Raw genomic sequence first — 15385 nt, forward strand, 5'->3', positions numbered from 1 at the left:
CAGGGCCTAGGCAAGGGATACAGTATAAATGGAAATCTTTATGAGGTATTTGCTTCCCACAAGTAATGTAATTATTAACTTTTTCTGACATCGGTAAAAGTGAAGAAAAAAGTTTCCCCAACGGGGTACTTAGCTTTAGTGAAGACTTCGATTCTGAAAGTCAAACTTGAATATTTCAGTAGTCAGCCGACCGGCACTTGCGAAATGCTTCTGCTTCAGGCACCGCATGGCAAGAAAGACTAAAGAAAATGGCGTCGGCTGCATGTTTTATACCCCTGACAATCTGACGCCATGGAAGAGACGACCGCAACCGACGCAGGACCCAAGACTTTGGAATTTAGGCCGACTGAGGGCAACCTGCCAGCAAATTACCCAAATGTAATGACTGCAATAGTGAAACATGAAGAACATCATCTACATTTATGGTAAGTGTACACAACTGTACTATGTTCTTCGTGTTTTACTGTTGCAGTCATCACATTTGGGTTGATCCCCAAAGCTAAGGAAGAAAGGAGGAAGTTAGAGAGCATTAGGGCCAGCTATTAAGCCCTGCAAAACTGCAGTGGCAAAACTAGCTCTGGATTTAGAAAAAATAGGCATGTGGTAATGCTTGGTGAAGGTATGTACAGAGCTCCAGGTAGCAGCTTCTAGCATGTCCCTGGTAGGGACTCCTCTAAAAAAGGCTGCAGAGGTAGATGCAGCCCTGGTGGAATGTGATATTATCCCCTGTGGGGTAGGTTTTCCATGGTGCTTGTAGCAGAAATGAATGTAATGGGCTATCCATTTGGAAATGGTTTGCTTTGAAATGGCCTTCCCCTCTGCCCCTGCAGCAAAGCCAACTAGCAGCTGTTCAGATTTTCTGAGAGGCTTAGTCCTGCTTAAATAAAATCTAAGTTGCCTGTGCACATCCAGCGAGTGCAGTATTCGTTCCCTTTATTTTCTGGATTAGGGAATAAAGTAAACAAATGAATGGACTGATTTAGGGCCACACTAGACACCACCTTGGGCATAGAGGAAGGATTGGTCCTGAGGGAAACCCTGTCCGCATGGAAGATAATGAAGGGTTCCACTGTCACGAGGGCGTGTAATTCAGACACTCTTGTTGCTGAAGTGATGGCTAGAAGGAAGGCTGCTTTCCAAGAAAGGAATTTCAACTCTGCTGTTGCAGCTGGCTCAAAGCGGGGGAGAGTGAGCTTTTCCAAAACAAAGTTAAGATCCCAGGCTGGAGTGGGAACTGTCCTGGGGGGGGGGGGGGTCTTAAATTTTTGGCTCCTCTAAGGAACTGTTTTAGCAGGGGGTGAGAGAAGAGGGGTGGCTCAGTATTATAGTGTGCTGAAATGGCAGAGGCATGAATTTTAATTGATGAGAAGGATAGGCCCTTGTGGAGCATTTCTGTTAAGTACTGAAGAATATGAGGTAAGCTGGGCACCGTTGTGCCCACCCCCTGAGTCTGGCTCCAGGAACAGCATCTTTTCCACTTTTCAGCATAGGATTTTCTAGTACTAGGCCTCCTTGCCTCCAGAATGACATCTAGCACCTGCTTACTGAGGGATGCTATTGGAGAGCTCAAGGAATTAGCCAGGCTGCAAGGTTCAGGATTTGAAGCTGAGGGTGCAGAATCTGGCCCGCCTGCTGGGACAGCAGGGAAGGTGTCTGAGGCAGATGCCATGGTTCCAGCAGTGTCATACTGCGCAAGAGGGGGGGTACCAGTGCTGGCGTGGCCAGTCTGGTGCAATCAGATATTGTCCTTGGCTTGTCCTGTTTGATCCTTAGCAGAACCTTCAACAGGAGAGGCAGAGGGGGAAAGGCATAAACCGAGAGGCTTTTCCAGGTAAAGGACAGGGCATCCACTTTCCAAGCTTGGCTGTGGGGAGTTCTTGTGCAGAATTTGTCCAATTGGTAGTTCTGAGGGGAGGCAAACAGGTTTACCTCTGGAGTCCCCCCATTTGTTCCTCAAGAGGTTGAATATTTTTGGTTCCAGTTTCCATTTGTGTGGGTCCATGAGATTTCTGCTTAAGTCGTCTGCCAGTGAATTTAGCTTGCCTGGCAGGGACTGAGCTTATAGGTGCACTTGGTAGCTCAAGGCTGATTTCCACAGAGCCATGGTTAGTCTGCAGACAGGGTACGAGTGTGTTCCCCCCTGCTTGTTTATGTACCACATAACTGTGGTGTTGTCTTGTCTTTACCAATAGTTGTCCTGGAAGAATGCAGCCTTTGAAAGCTGTCAGGGAATTCTGTATAGCTAACATTTCTTTTTGGTTGATATGCAGGTGCATCTGTCTCGGGTTCCATTTTCCCTGAATGCACTGTCCTGCCAAGTGAGCCCCCCATGCATAGTTTGATGCGCCTGTTAGGGTTTGGGCGGCAGGGGGATGAGTGAAAGGGAGCCACTTGTTGTGGTAGCAGGCCTCTGCCCACCAAAGGAACTCTGTCTTTATACAAGGAATGACAGGAATCACTGATTCCAGGTCCTGAGAATGTTGATACCATAGTCCTTTTAGATACCATTGTAGTTTTCTCATATGCAGTCTTGCATATGGAATTAGTAGAATGTAAGAGGCCATGAACCCCAGGGTTTGCAGAATTTTCCTTGCAGATAGTTGGGGTTTTGTGGCCAATAGTTTGAAGTAGGTTGTCAAACTTGTTTCTCCGGTGTGAGGAAAACCATCTGGGAAGTTGTGTTCAAGCTTGCTCCCAGGAATAAAATCTGTCGGCAGGGTACTAGGTGAGATTTCTTTTCGTTTATGGTGTATCCCAGTGAGGTTAGAAGTTTCTTTATGAATGCCAGATGTTTTAATAGCAAGTCCTGGCTTTCTGCCTTAATCAGACAATCGTCCAAGTATGGGTATATCTGAATATTTCTCTGCCTGCAAAATGCATTGGCTGGAACTAGACACTTTGTGAATACCCTGGGCACAGTTGATAAGCCAATGGGGAAGTGCAGAGAAAGTACAGTTTTGTACCTACCATAAATGTAGATGTTCGAGTGTATACACTGCTGCAGTCATTACACTTGGGTTATCCTGCCGTCAGGCGGTTCCCCAGTTGGCCTGAGTTCCAAAGTCTTGGTCCGGCATCTGTTGCTGTCGCCTACTCCCTGACGTAGGTGCGACAGGGGTATACAAGATGCAGTCGACGCCTTTTTCTTCAGTTTTTCTTGCCCCAGATGTCAGGTGCCTCTAAATAGGTAGGCAATTCCAATTGCTAATAAAACATACATAAGAAAAGCAAAAAACAACTTACAACTACCAGCAAATACTCCCCATAGGTAGTAAGGGTAGAAGACATAGGTACGTACCAGCCAGTAAGAGGGGAAGGAGGGAGGGTAACCTGGACTGCAGCAGTGTATACACTCGAACATCTACATTTATGGTAGGTACAAAACTGTACTACGTTCATCGTGTTACACTGCTGCAGTCATTACACTTGGGTAAAATCCCAAAGCTGAAGTAGGGTGGCTGGTTCTATAAGGCATTAGGGGTGGCTATAAAGCCCTGCAGCACTGCAGTGGCGAAGCCAGCTCTGGATTTAGAGTATAGAGGCAGATGATAATGCTTGGTGAAGTTAGGTACAGAATTTCAAGTTGCTGCTTCCAAAATATCCTTGGTAGGTACTCCCCTGAGGTAGGCAGTTGAAGTGGCTGTTGTCCTGGTGGAGTGAGATCTAATGCTGCTGGGTACAGGTTTTCCATGGTATGTGTAGCAGAAACGTATACAATGTCCTATCCATTTTGAGATAGTCTGTTTTGAAATGGCTTTTCCCTGTGCTCCTGCAGCATATGCTACCAATAATTGCTCAGATTTTCTGAAAGCTTTGGTTTTGTCCAAGTAGAAGCGTAACTGCCTGTGAATGTCCAAAGAGTGCAGTAGTCTCTCCCCTTTATTCTGTGGTTTAGGATAAAAAGTTGGCAGGTGAATAGTTTGGTTTAGAGCCACACTGGATACCACCTTTGGCATAAACATAGGTTAGTTCTTAAAGACACCCTGTCCTGGTGGAAAATGAGGAAAGGTTCCACTGCCATTAGTGCCTGTAATTCTGAAACTCTTCGTGCTGATGTTATTGTCAGGAGCAGAGCAGTTTTCCCAAGAGATATATTTTAATTCTGCTGTGTTAGCTGGCTAAAAAGGAGGTAAAGTTAGTTTTTCCAAAACAAAGTTGAGGTCCCAAGTTGGAGTAGGTGCTCTAAGGGGCGGTCTTATGTTTTTAGCCCCTCTGAGGTACTGTTTTAACAGAGGATTAGAGAAAATTGGTGGATCCGTGTTGTAATGAGCAGAGATGGCCGAGGCATGGATCTTGATGGATGAGAAGGAGAGGCCTTTGTCTAACATCTCAGTTAAGTATTGTATTATCTGTGGAATGTTTGGGACAAGAGGGTCAAGGCTGTGAGCTTGGTTCCAGGCACAGAATCTCTTCCATTTATCCAAATAGGCTTTCCTGATACTAGGCCTTCTGGCCTCCAAAATGACATCCATAACAGCCTTGGAGAGAGGCATTGCTTGCTTGACTAAGGAATCTTCCATGCAGCTAGGTTTAAGGTCTTTAGCTGGCTGTGTAGTATTTGATTGTTGTGCTGAGTCAACAGATGTGGGATTTGAGGCAAAATCCAGGGTGGTTCTTGTGCTAAGCTCCTTAAGATTGGGTACCAGTGCTGGCGTGGCCAGTCTGGTGCAATCAGGATCATCTTTGGCTCTTCTTCTAGGAGTACCTTTGGCAGGAGAGGTAGTGGTGGGAAAGAGTATACTTGTAGGTTCTCCCAGCTGAATGAGAGGGCATCCACTTTCCATGCTTGTGAATGGTATCTCCTTGTGCAGAATTATTGTAGCTGGCAGTTTATTGGGGATGCAAACAGATCTATGTCCGGGCTCCACCATTTCTGTGTTATCATTCTGAATGTTTGTGGATTCAATTCCCATTCATGTGGATCCATGATGTTTCTGCTTAAGTCGTCTGCCAGTGTGTTTTTCTCTCCTGGCAGGAATTGTGCTTGCAGATGAACTTGAAGGTTTATAGCTGTGTTCCACAAGGTCATAGCTTGTCTGCATAGGGGGTAGGAGTGAGTGCCCCCTTGCTTGTTTATGTACCACATATAACTGCGGTGTTGTCTGTCTTTAGCAGTAGTTGTCCTGGATGCAACAGGTCCTTGAAAGCTATAAGGGCATTTTGTACAGCTAGCATCTCTTTTTGATTGATGTGAAGATGCATTTGTTCTGCGGGCCACGTGCCCTGAATACATTTGCCTGCCATGTGTGCTCCCCAGGCATAATCCGATGCATCTGTTGTCAGTGTTTGCCTGGCTGTGGGTTGTGTAAAAGGCTGTCCCTTGTTGAGGTGACAAGCCTGAGCCCACCATTGAAACTCCTGTTGAAGGCAAGGGATGAGTGGTATAACTGTTTCCAAACTTTGACAGTGCTGAGACCATACATTCTTTAGGTACCATTGTAGTTTCCTCATATGCAGTCTGGCATATGAAATTAGTAGTATGCAGGATGCCATGTAACCCAAGGCCTGCAGAATTTTTCTTGCAGGGTGTTGGGTCTTTGTTGCCATCAATTGAAAGTATTGAGTCAGTTGTCCTTGCCTGACTGGCGTGAGATAAGCCATCTGGGCCGGTGTGTTCAAGCTGGCACCCAGGAATATAATCTCTTGTGTGGGCACTAGTTTTGATTTCTTTTCGTTTACTGTGTACCCCAGGCAACTTAACTTTTTTACAAACGCCAGATGCTTTAGAAGAATGTCCTTGCTCTCTGCTTGAATCAGGCAGTCGTCCAGGTACGGATAAATTTGAATTCTTTTCTGTCTGCAAAATGAAATTACTGGTGCCAGGCACTTTGCGAAGATGCTGGGCACAGCAGATAAGCCAAAGGGCAGTGCAGAGAATTGGTAGTGCATTGAACCAGCTATGAATCTGAGATATCTTCTGCAGTTTTGTCTGATAGGGACATGCAGGTATATCTCCTTGAGGTCCAATGTCACGAGCCAAGCATTCTTGCCCAGCATGGTAAGAAGCTGCTGTAGTGTCAACATTATGAATTTCGGAACATCCAGGTAAGTGTTTAGAGATGAAAGATCCAGAATGGGCCTCCAGGCTTTGTCCTTTCTGGGTACCAGAAAGAGTCTTGAGTAAAATCCTTGTCCTTGCTCCTGTGATGGTACCTGTTGAATAGCTCTCATATCCAGGAGTGCTGTAATTTGTTTTTGAGCCTCTGCCCATTGATTTGGTGGCAGATTTGGCATTCCTTTTAACCTTGGCAGAGTGTGAAAGTGGAACCTGTAACCTTGAAATACAATGTTGAGAACCCATTTGTCTTTGGTGATCATTTGTCAATTGTGGTAGAAGAGTGCCAGTTTTCCTCCCAAGGGGGCTGCCAAGAGGGATTTGTTTGGCAGCTGTAGTGGGAAGTCATTGGAGCTGTTTTTTATATGATTGGGGCCTGTCCTCCCTTTCTTTCTGGCCTGATGCAACCCATTGTCGAGGCCTGTAAGGACCTTGGTGTTTGACCTCTACCTCTTGGACGTCTGTATCTTCCCCTTTGAGGTCTGTCTGTAATTGGAAAGGACCAATTCTTAGTTGGCCGGTTTCTGCTAAATCTAGGAGGCTGAATCTGTAAGAAATCCTTCACCGTTTGCATAGATTTTGCCTTATCCTCCATTTTCTTTAATACCTCTTCTGCCTCTTAACTTCAAATAACACATCCTGCTGCAAAGGTGCATCCAATAATTTTGCTTTAACATGATCTGGTAACGTATGTTCTTTTAACCAAGCATGTCTTCTAATGACAGAGCCTGTAACTGCTACTCTGCAGGAGGCCTCTAGAGAATCAAAACCACATTGCAAAGTATGCTTTCCCACTTGTTCAGCTGCATGCAATAAATCCTTCATTTCTTTAAAATTAGGAGGATCTAATTCTGGAAGCATTTTTTTGTTTTAACTGAGACAGTAAAAATTGCTGATATTTTAGTATGTGAAACTGGCACTTTAAGGCTCTCATTGCTAAAGTTGCAGACGTATATACTTTCTTTCCCCATCTGTCTAATGCTATGGAATTCTCTGTCAGAGGGAACTGGATTCTTGGCTGATGAGGTCTTAACTCCTTTGGGCCCCTGAGAAATAGTTTCAGGGTCAGCTATAGGGCTTTTATACAGAAATTTATGCGAGTCAGGGACTCTGTAGTATCTGTCAGGCTTAACAGGAGCTGGAGGTAAGAAATCAGGATTTAAGCTGGATTCAGTATACACATCATCCACAATATCTAATACTGGCGGAATAACAAGGGGTCTGTGTTGAGGTAATAAAAGGAAGTCTCTGAGCCTTTTCTTGGATTCTGAGTAATCCTGGCCTTCCCAGTGGAAATGCTCCCTCATGGTATGAGGGTTTCCCCAAAGGAATAATCCTCAGGTGGTGAGGCTGATGGAATTGATTCCTCAGTATCAGAATCCTCATAAGGGGGTAAAGAGTATCCTAGGTCTGAGGATGAATCAGGATCCTTTTATCAGGAGGGGGGATGTGACCCCTTGATCAGAGTGATTAGGTCTTCGGCCATTTTGTGCATTTGTTTCTTAGGTATGGAGGCCTGCCCTGGAGAATGCTATATTTGTTTCTTTGATATTAAAGGAAGCTTAGACTTAGCTGAGGGTTTAATGCTTAACTGAGTAGGTCTGAAGACACCCTCTGAAGCTATGGGCTGCTCAGATACTCCGGATCCCTCTGAAAGGTTAATCTCGGTAGGCTGAATAACTTGTGCATCTGAAGGCCCAGCCATCTCCACGTGGGAGTAAGAATCAGCCTGTGGATCTACAGAAGCGGTCGTCAGGGGCTGCAAAGGCGCCTCGCTGAAAACCGGAGAACCGGCGGCTGGCCTAGAAGAGGCTTCGTTGTCAGTTTTGGGCCTCGGATGTCTATCCTTGTCTTTGCGCTTTTTGTGTATTCCGGTCGTCGGAAGTTCCGACGGCATGGTATAATTGAATTTTCTACTAAAATAATGTCGGGCAAAATCAAACCGATGTTTAATAGTGCGCTTGTTAAACCTAGCACAAAACCGACAACCAGTGACATGGTCTGGGCCTAGGCATGGGATACAATAGGAATGGAAATCCTTATGAAGTATTTGCTTCCCACAAGAAATACAGTTATTAACTTTTACTGACATCGGTCTGAGGCAAGAAAAAGTTTCCCCAATGGGGTAGCTTTGTAGAAGACTTCGGTTCTGGATTCAGAATGAAAATCTCAGGAGACGGCCGACCGGCACCTGTGAACTGCTTTTGCTTCTGACACCGCGCGGCAAGAAAGACTGAAGAAAATGGCGTCAGCTGCATCTTATATACCACTGTCGCACTGACGTCAGGGAGGAGGTGACAGCAACCGACGCCGGACCAAGACTTTGGAACTCAGGCCGACTGGGGAACCGCCTGACGGCAGGATAACCCAAGTGTAATAACTGCAGCAGTGTAACACGATGAACATCTGATAGTGCATGGAGCCTGCCCTGAAGCGTAGGTATTTCCTGCAAGATTCCCTTATTGAAATGTGCAGGTAAGCTTCCTTTAAGTCTAAGGTTGCCAACCAGGCATCTTTGCCTAGCATAGGAAGAAGCTGTTGAAGTGTTAGCATTTTGAATTTTGGGATTACCAGAAAGATGTTTAGAATAGAGAGGTCCAGGATGGGATGCCAGGAGCCGTCCTTTCTGGGTACCAGGAAAAATCTTGAATAAAAACCTTGTCCCCCTTTGTAATGCTGGGACAGGTTGAATAGCCCTGATACTTAGAAGAGAGAGCCTGCTGCTGGGCCTCCACCCACTGATTTGGAGGTAGGTCTGGCCAACCTTTTGGGGTTGGTAGGGTGTGGAAGTGGAATTTGTATCCTTGGGGAACTATATTCAAAACCCACTGGTCCTGGGTAATTAGTTCCCAATTTTTTACATGCAGGGCGAGCTTTCCTCCTAAGGGAGAAGGTAGTTGAGCATGGCTTGGAAAGGTTAAGGTTAAGTCATTGGGCCATTTTTCAGTACGAGGGTGGCTTACTACTCCCTGCTTTGGAAGTGGGAGCCCCTCATTGCTTAGGCCTGTGCGCAGCCTGACACTGTAACCTATGTGGTCTGCTGTTCCTGGGTTTGGACTGAGAAGGCCTGGAAGAGACTGGAAAGGACCAATTCTTTGAAGGCCAATTCCTACTAAATCTGGGAGGCTGTACTTGTAGGAAATCTTTAACAGCTTGCATAGATTTAGCTTTTTCCTCCATCCTTTTGAGGAGGACTTCTGCTTTGTTGCCAAACAGGTGGTGGTCCTGGTTTAAGGCAGCATCCAGTAATTTAGCTTAAACATGATTTGGCAAGTTTTACTCCTTAAGCCAAGCATGCATTCTAAGTACACACCCAGTGACAGCAGCCCTGCAAGATGCTTCTAAAGCATCAAAACCACATTGCAAAGTATGTTTAACAACTTGTTCTGCAGAATGCATTAAATCCTGTAATTCTTTGTGTTCAGCACAGTCAGGAATCAACATCATTTTCTGTTTAAGTAGTCTCATAATATGCTGCTGGTACTTTAACATATGAAACTAGCAATTTAATGGCCAAAGTAGAAGTGTATACCTTCTTACCCCATATGTCTAAAGCTCTAGAATCTCTATCAGAAGGGGTAGGATTTTTGGCAGCAGTAGCCTTTATGCCCTTTGGTCCTTGGGAAATGGTCTCTGCAGTAGGATTCTTGAAGAGGAACTTGTGAAAGTCAGGTACTCTGTAATACCTGACAGGTTTTCTGGGAGCTGGAGGTAGTGTCTGGGGAATGGCTAGATTCCAAGAAAGCATCATCTACAATGTCCAGAACAGGAGGGATAGCTAAAGGCCTGTGTTGTGGAATGAGTAAGAATTCCCTTAAGCCTCTTTTTGGAGTCAGAGTAATCCTGGCTTTGCCAACAGAAATGCTCCCTAAGAGTGTGCAAGGTTTCACCAAAAAAAAATGTTCTGGAGGGAAAGCAGAGGAAATGAAATCCTCTGCTTCAGAGTCCTCATAGGTAGATAAGGGCATATCCTAGTAATCAGAAGGAACAGAAATATCAGATTCCTGATCAGAAGAATCAGAACGAAAATCAGTTCTAGGTCTCTCAGAGGGGGAAGGCTGGCTTTCCCTAATTAAGGTAATAAGGTCTTCAGCCATTCTAAGCATTTGTTTTTTAGGCATATGGGCCTGAGCATGCGGTTTGGATGTCGGTTTTCTAGGCGTGGTGCAAGTTTTAGGCATGTATGAAGAAGATGGTGTCTGTTTAAAATGCAAGTCTGTAGGCCTAGATACAGCCTCAGAAGTCGGTGCCTGCACAGCGGCTCCAGACCCATCCAAGGAAGAGACATCCACAGGTTCCATAGTCGAAGAAGCATCTCGCAGCATACCAGACTCTGAATGGGTCTCAGTAGAGGCCTGCGAATCTGAAGTAGCGGGTATAAGGGGTTGTGAAAGCGCCTCACTGAGTACTGGCGGACTGACGATTAGCTTAACGGAAGCGTCGGTGGCAGTTTTGAACCTATGCAGGCTGTCTCTGTCTTTACCCTTACGTTTTTTTGGAAGATCGGTAGTCGGATGGCTTAACGAAGCCATTTCGGAGTACTGAGACCGAGTACGAAAATAATTTTCTGTAAAGATAGCCCTATGACAAATAGTTTGGGGGTTGAACAAGGCACAAAACCGACAGCGAGGTACGTCGTGGTCTGGGCCTAAGTAGGGGATACAGTACGAATGAAAATCTTTGAGGTATTTGCTCTCCACAGGTAAGACAACTGTTAACTTTTACTGACATCGGTTGTAGCAAGAAAAAGGATCCCCAACGGGGTACTTATCTTTTTTGAAGACTTTGTGTCTGAAACTCAAAAACGAAAATTTCAGGAGTCAGCCGACCGGCACTTGCGAACTGCTTCTGCATCGGACACCGCACAGCAAGAAAGACTGATGTAATGGCGTCAGCTGCATGTTTTATACCCCTAACGACCTGATGTCATGGAAGAAGAGACAGCATCCGATGCAGGAATCTGAAGACTCTGGTATTCACGCCGGCTGAGGGCTACCTGCAGGCAGATAATCCAAATGTGATGATTGCAGCAGTGAAACATGAAGAACATCAGCAACATGTTCAGTATGGCCACCTCCTTCCAGATTAGTCCTATCAGGGAAATATAATGGTGAGCAAACAGAATGGCTTAAGGTCATCCTGGAGACCACCTTAGGCAGCAATTGACAGGTGCTGCATAAGGTTAGTAACTTTAGCCTTCCTATGACAACATTCAAGTCTCATGGAGTAGCTACATGCACAAGTGGAAAGAGATGAAAAATGGATTCTTTCACCTCCAAGTGAGCTAATCCTTTATAAACACAGGATCATGAAATGATGAAACTGCAGACAGATGCAACTTGACAGTAGAACACTTTAGTCTAGAACTGGACAGGGACAGCAAGTTTTTTTGGAATGAAGACACCTTTATAAGAAAAGGGATCAAGTCCCTTACCAGCCACCTTATTTCTAAGTTGATGGGGTGGAATAGTTTCTTCGCAGCCAGGATGATTAGAGAGAGAGAGAGAGAGAGAGTGTGTTTGGCTACTGTTCTGAACTCAGCAGCCAGTTGGTACATTTTTTCAATGTCTTATTCCCCCCTCCACCCCAATGCCTGCCAACCATCAGTGCTACCTCCCTTAGAAGCCATCATACAGACAGCCATCTTTTGTGGTTAGGTCCCTAACCTGCATCCTGACTACTCATGTGAGCATTCATGTTACAAAGGGGGCATTCTGCACCTCTGCCTTGCATGTCTGTGTTCCCATGCATACACCAATGAAGCTACCGCCAGCTGCTTGGAACATCAAGCCTCCATCTACCAGTCCTGCACTCATTGCATGAAAACTATTTTGGCTAACAAGGATCACCACTTACCTCCCACAGTATGGGCAAGCAGGTGCAGTCCTGCTCACTACCATCATCCCATGCTCACTTCTTCCAGCCCTCAAGCTGACAGTCCAACTTGGGTCATCAATTTGTCTATTCTTTTATGCCACATAGCTGGGCACAATCATGTTGTGATACAGCATTTGACCTATGTCTTATACAATGAGGCCCTTGGTTACAGGAAGTAGGTGGAGTGATGCTTGGGCAACAAGAAAACAATTTAATGGCTCCCATATGCTGTACTGACTCATGCCCCACATTCCCACAAGCTTCAACAAAGAATAGTGTATAACAGGGTTACTGAGAATGAATAAACAAATATCCAGACTTTCTAAAGACCTGACCTTCATGACTGAAGCACTGTGCTATCCAAACTTGCACAGAACTATTTTGTGGCTGCCCCAAACCTTGAACAGCTTTCTTTAGAATACCTATTTGCAGTCTGCGGGATCCGTCCTGCAGAACAGCATCTGATTGCATATCAAGTACTTCTGGAATGTGTTAGATAACAGACAACTGATGCCCACTGCTACAGGACTCTGGTCGCCTGTCAAAGGAGCAGATAAATTATCACACACTGCTTGTAATGGGGAAGGAGACCAGAAAGTCTTCCATCTTATCAGTATCTTATCAGTAATGGACCATGCACACACCTATGAAAATCCTGAAATGAAAGCCAATTTAAATTACTGTGAAGTAGAGACTGTAGCTGGCAAGACCAACTAACCCTGGATGACCAAGAATGGAAGTGTTTCTTTACACCAGCCTGAAAAAGTCTAATATGAACATCTCCCCAGAATTTTTGAGGAAAAGAAGGGATTATAGGAAAGGATGGCTGTACCTTAACTAGCATTCCCATTCTTTAACATTCCGGAGGATAAGGGAATCTGTGCCATTTTAAGTGCCTAAAACAGAACTGCAAGAAAAAAAAAAGTGATGCAAGTAGCAAGGCTTTCAGCTGTATTACAAACAAGTTTGACAAGGTATTTTATTAAAGGTAGGCAACAAATGCCAAAACTGAAGCATAATATTTAGACTGTCAGCAATGCGTTTCATCACAAGTAATTAAAAGAAACATTTTTAAATAATTTGGACACTAATACAGTTATAATAAAAAACTGCCAAAGAAATTTTGCTAAGGAACAAAAATAATCATATATATGCACACACACACACACACACACACACACACACACACACACACACACATACAGACTGCTTGCATTTGTGTGTGTGTGTGTGTGTCTGTGTACATACATCTATCTATATATGTGTAAGTGTGTATGTACATGTGTTTACATATACCTGTGTGTAGACGTACATATCCATATCTACATACACACATATATATACATACATATACATACACATATATACACACATGTATATATGTGTGTATATATATATATATATATATATATATATATATATACACACACACACAGACACACATGCACACACAGACATGCACACAATACACACACAGACATGCACACAATACACACACATGGTTATCTGCATACATACATAGTTGCATATGTGTAGTAAATTTACTAAGTTTATTTAAAATAGAAAAATTATGTAGTATAAGCTTTTACCAGACAAAGTTTATCACCGTCACTTTTAGTTGAAAGTGGCCTTCACTGGGTGTCAAAAATGTCAAGGTGAGGAATTTTGACTTTTCCTGCTAAGGGAGAGATCTGATTGTGTGCAGGTAAGTGAGATTTGTTTTAATGCTGAAGCTTTCGAAAATAAAAAAAAAGGTTTGGCATTAGCTGTATGAGGGTGCATGCAAGTGTTTGCTGATTAGTGTTTAAGTTGGGGCTAGGGCAGATTTTGTCTGCGTTTGTTACAGAATGCTAATTTGTGCGAGTGTTTCTGGATCAGGGTTAGAGTAAGGGCTAGTTTAGGTGATACCTTCACTGTTGTGTGTGTATGTGCAGTGCGTGTCTGGTGTCTTGTGTAGATTTGGGGTTATAGACAGTGGCTGAGCTAGGGATAGGGTTAACGCACATGATTAAGCTTGTACAGTGTGGTGAAGCCGTCTGCAACTAAGATAAAATATCATTCTGGTAAAATAACATGGGCCAGACAATTACTAACTCTAAATAAGGTTCTCTGAGAGAATAGCCGATGTATCGAATAAACTACCAAATTACATTAAAGCAAGAACTACTTTATATTTTTAAAAACAGCCTGGACACTTATTATGGGAACAAGTGTTTCGGTATATTGACAGGCTAGAAAGGCATTAATGCCCGTACTTGAAATATTTGTATGTAAGTAACATTTGTAAGAGTCTCCTGTTTAGAAATGAAATGCATAATTTTCCACTATATTATTCTCAGCTTCTTTAAAATTAATGGCTAGAAATAGTGTGCCAGAGGGCTGTCAAAAAGAGGATATTGTGGATAGGAACAAAGGTGAAATGATGAACAACTCTTTCCCAGGGAAGCTTTTTCTTAACAAAATCAGTAGGAATGTAGGTGTAGATTTGGTTCAGTCCAAACTGAGACCCAAATTTGTCTCCAAGATATAACAAAAGCTAGTTCTGAAGTTTTTCCTGACAAACAAAAGTATTTCCTCTGCAAGTTTCTTGTAGTGTGATAGGACAACAGAAACAGAGGTACCAGTCCCTTTACAACAGGCAGAAAGCAGTTCTGGCAGTGGGGAAAACACAGGCTCTTTCATGGCACAAACTTCAGGCTTAAGCCCCTATCACAATGAAAAGTATTTTTGAAACACCCAATGTAGTTACGGACAAAAATGTCTAATGTCATATTTTAACAATTAAGAGATGCTACATATACAACTGTCTTTGGGAATAAAAAAAATAAATCAGACACAAAGCACTATCAGTCATAAGGAAACAAAGCTTCCCTACTGACAAATTAGCCAACTTTCTCTCTTTTATCTGGCACTTTGATTTCTTTTTACAAAGAACTGAATCATCCTTTTTCTGTCAGAAGAGAGAATTTAAAGCTTTTGATCTCCTCAATTTTTAAGCCTCCTTACATCTCACACATTGTTTACAATTTTCTACATTACGCTTAAGGTCCAGGCAGAAAAAGACATTGAAAAATATAAGTTATATCATTACCAGAATGTTAATCTTCACTGGTATCTGTTCAGACACTGGAACTGATCGCTGAAGGAGTCTATCACCATAGCTGCAACAAACTTTACTAAGATCAAGTTTCTCTCCTTTTCACATAATGCTATGCTTCCAACTGACTCTCCACATCTAATAAAGAAAGCCATCTTAAACATTATAGTAAAGGAGAAAAAGGAAGATATCCTTGCTAATATAGAGAATTTAGTAAAACAATAGGCCAATAAAGACTTCTGGTGCTTTTCGGTTTCCTCCGAATAAAGCAGCTTGGAGGGGTTTGGTAAGTGGATAGTTCAATTCTCTTGACATGGTATCAGCTAAATCTGATGTTCTGGTATGTAGACAACTTA

The 15385-nt window shown here is 43.6% G+C and overlaps 1 protein-coding gene across 1 annotated transcript in view; it reads right to left on the reverse strand.

The window, feature by feature from the left end:
- The window catches only part of USP24 (ubiquitin specific peptidase 24), a 4679666-nt gene that overhangs the window by 2375618 nt on the left and 2288663 nt on the right, over positions 1–15385 (reverse strand). The gene's annotated exons all lie outside the window — the stretch shown is intronic.

This window comes from Protopterus annectens, chromosome 10.part0 (assembly GCF_019279795.1).
Source record: "Protopterus annectens isolate FY-2018-M chromosome 10.part0, PAN1.0, whole genome shotgun sequence".
NCBI classification, from domain to species: Eukaryota; Metazoa; Chordata; order Ceratodontiformes; family Protopteridae; genus Protopterus; species Protopterus annectens.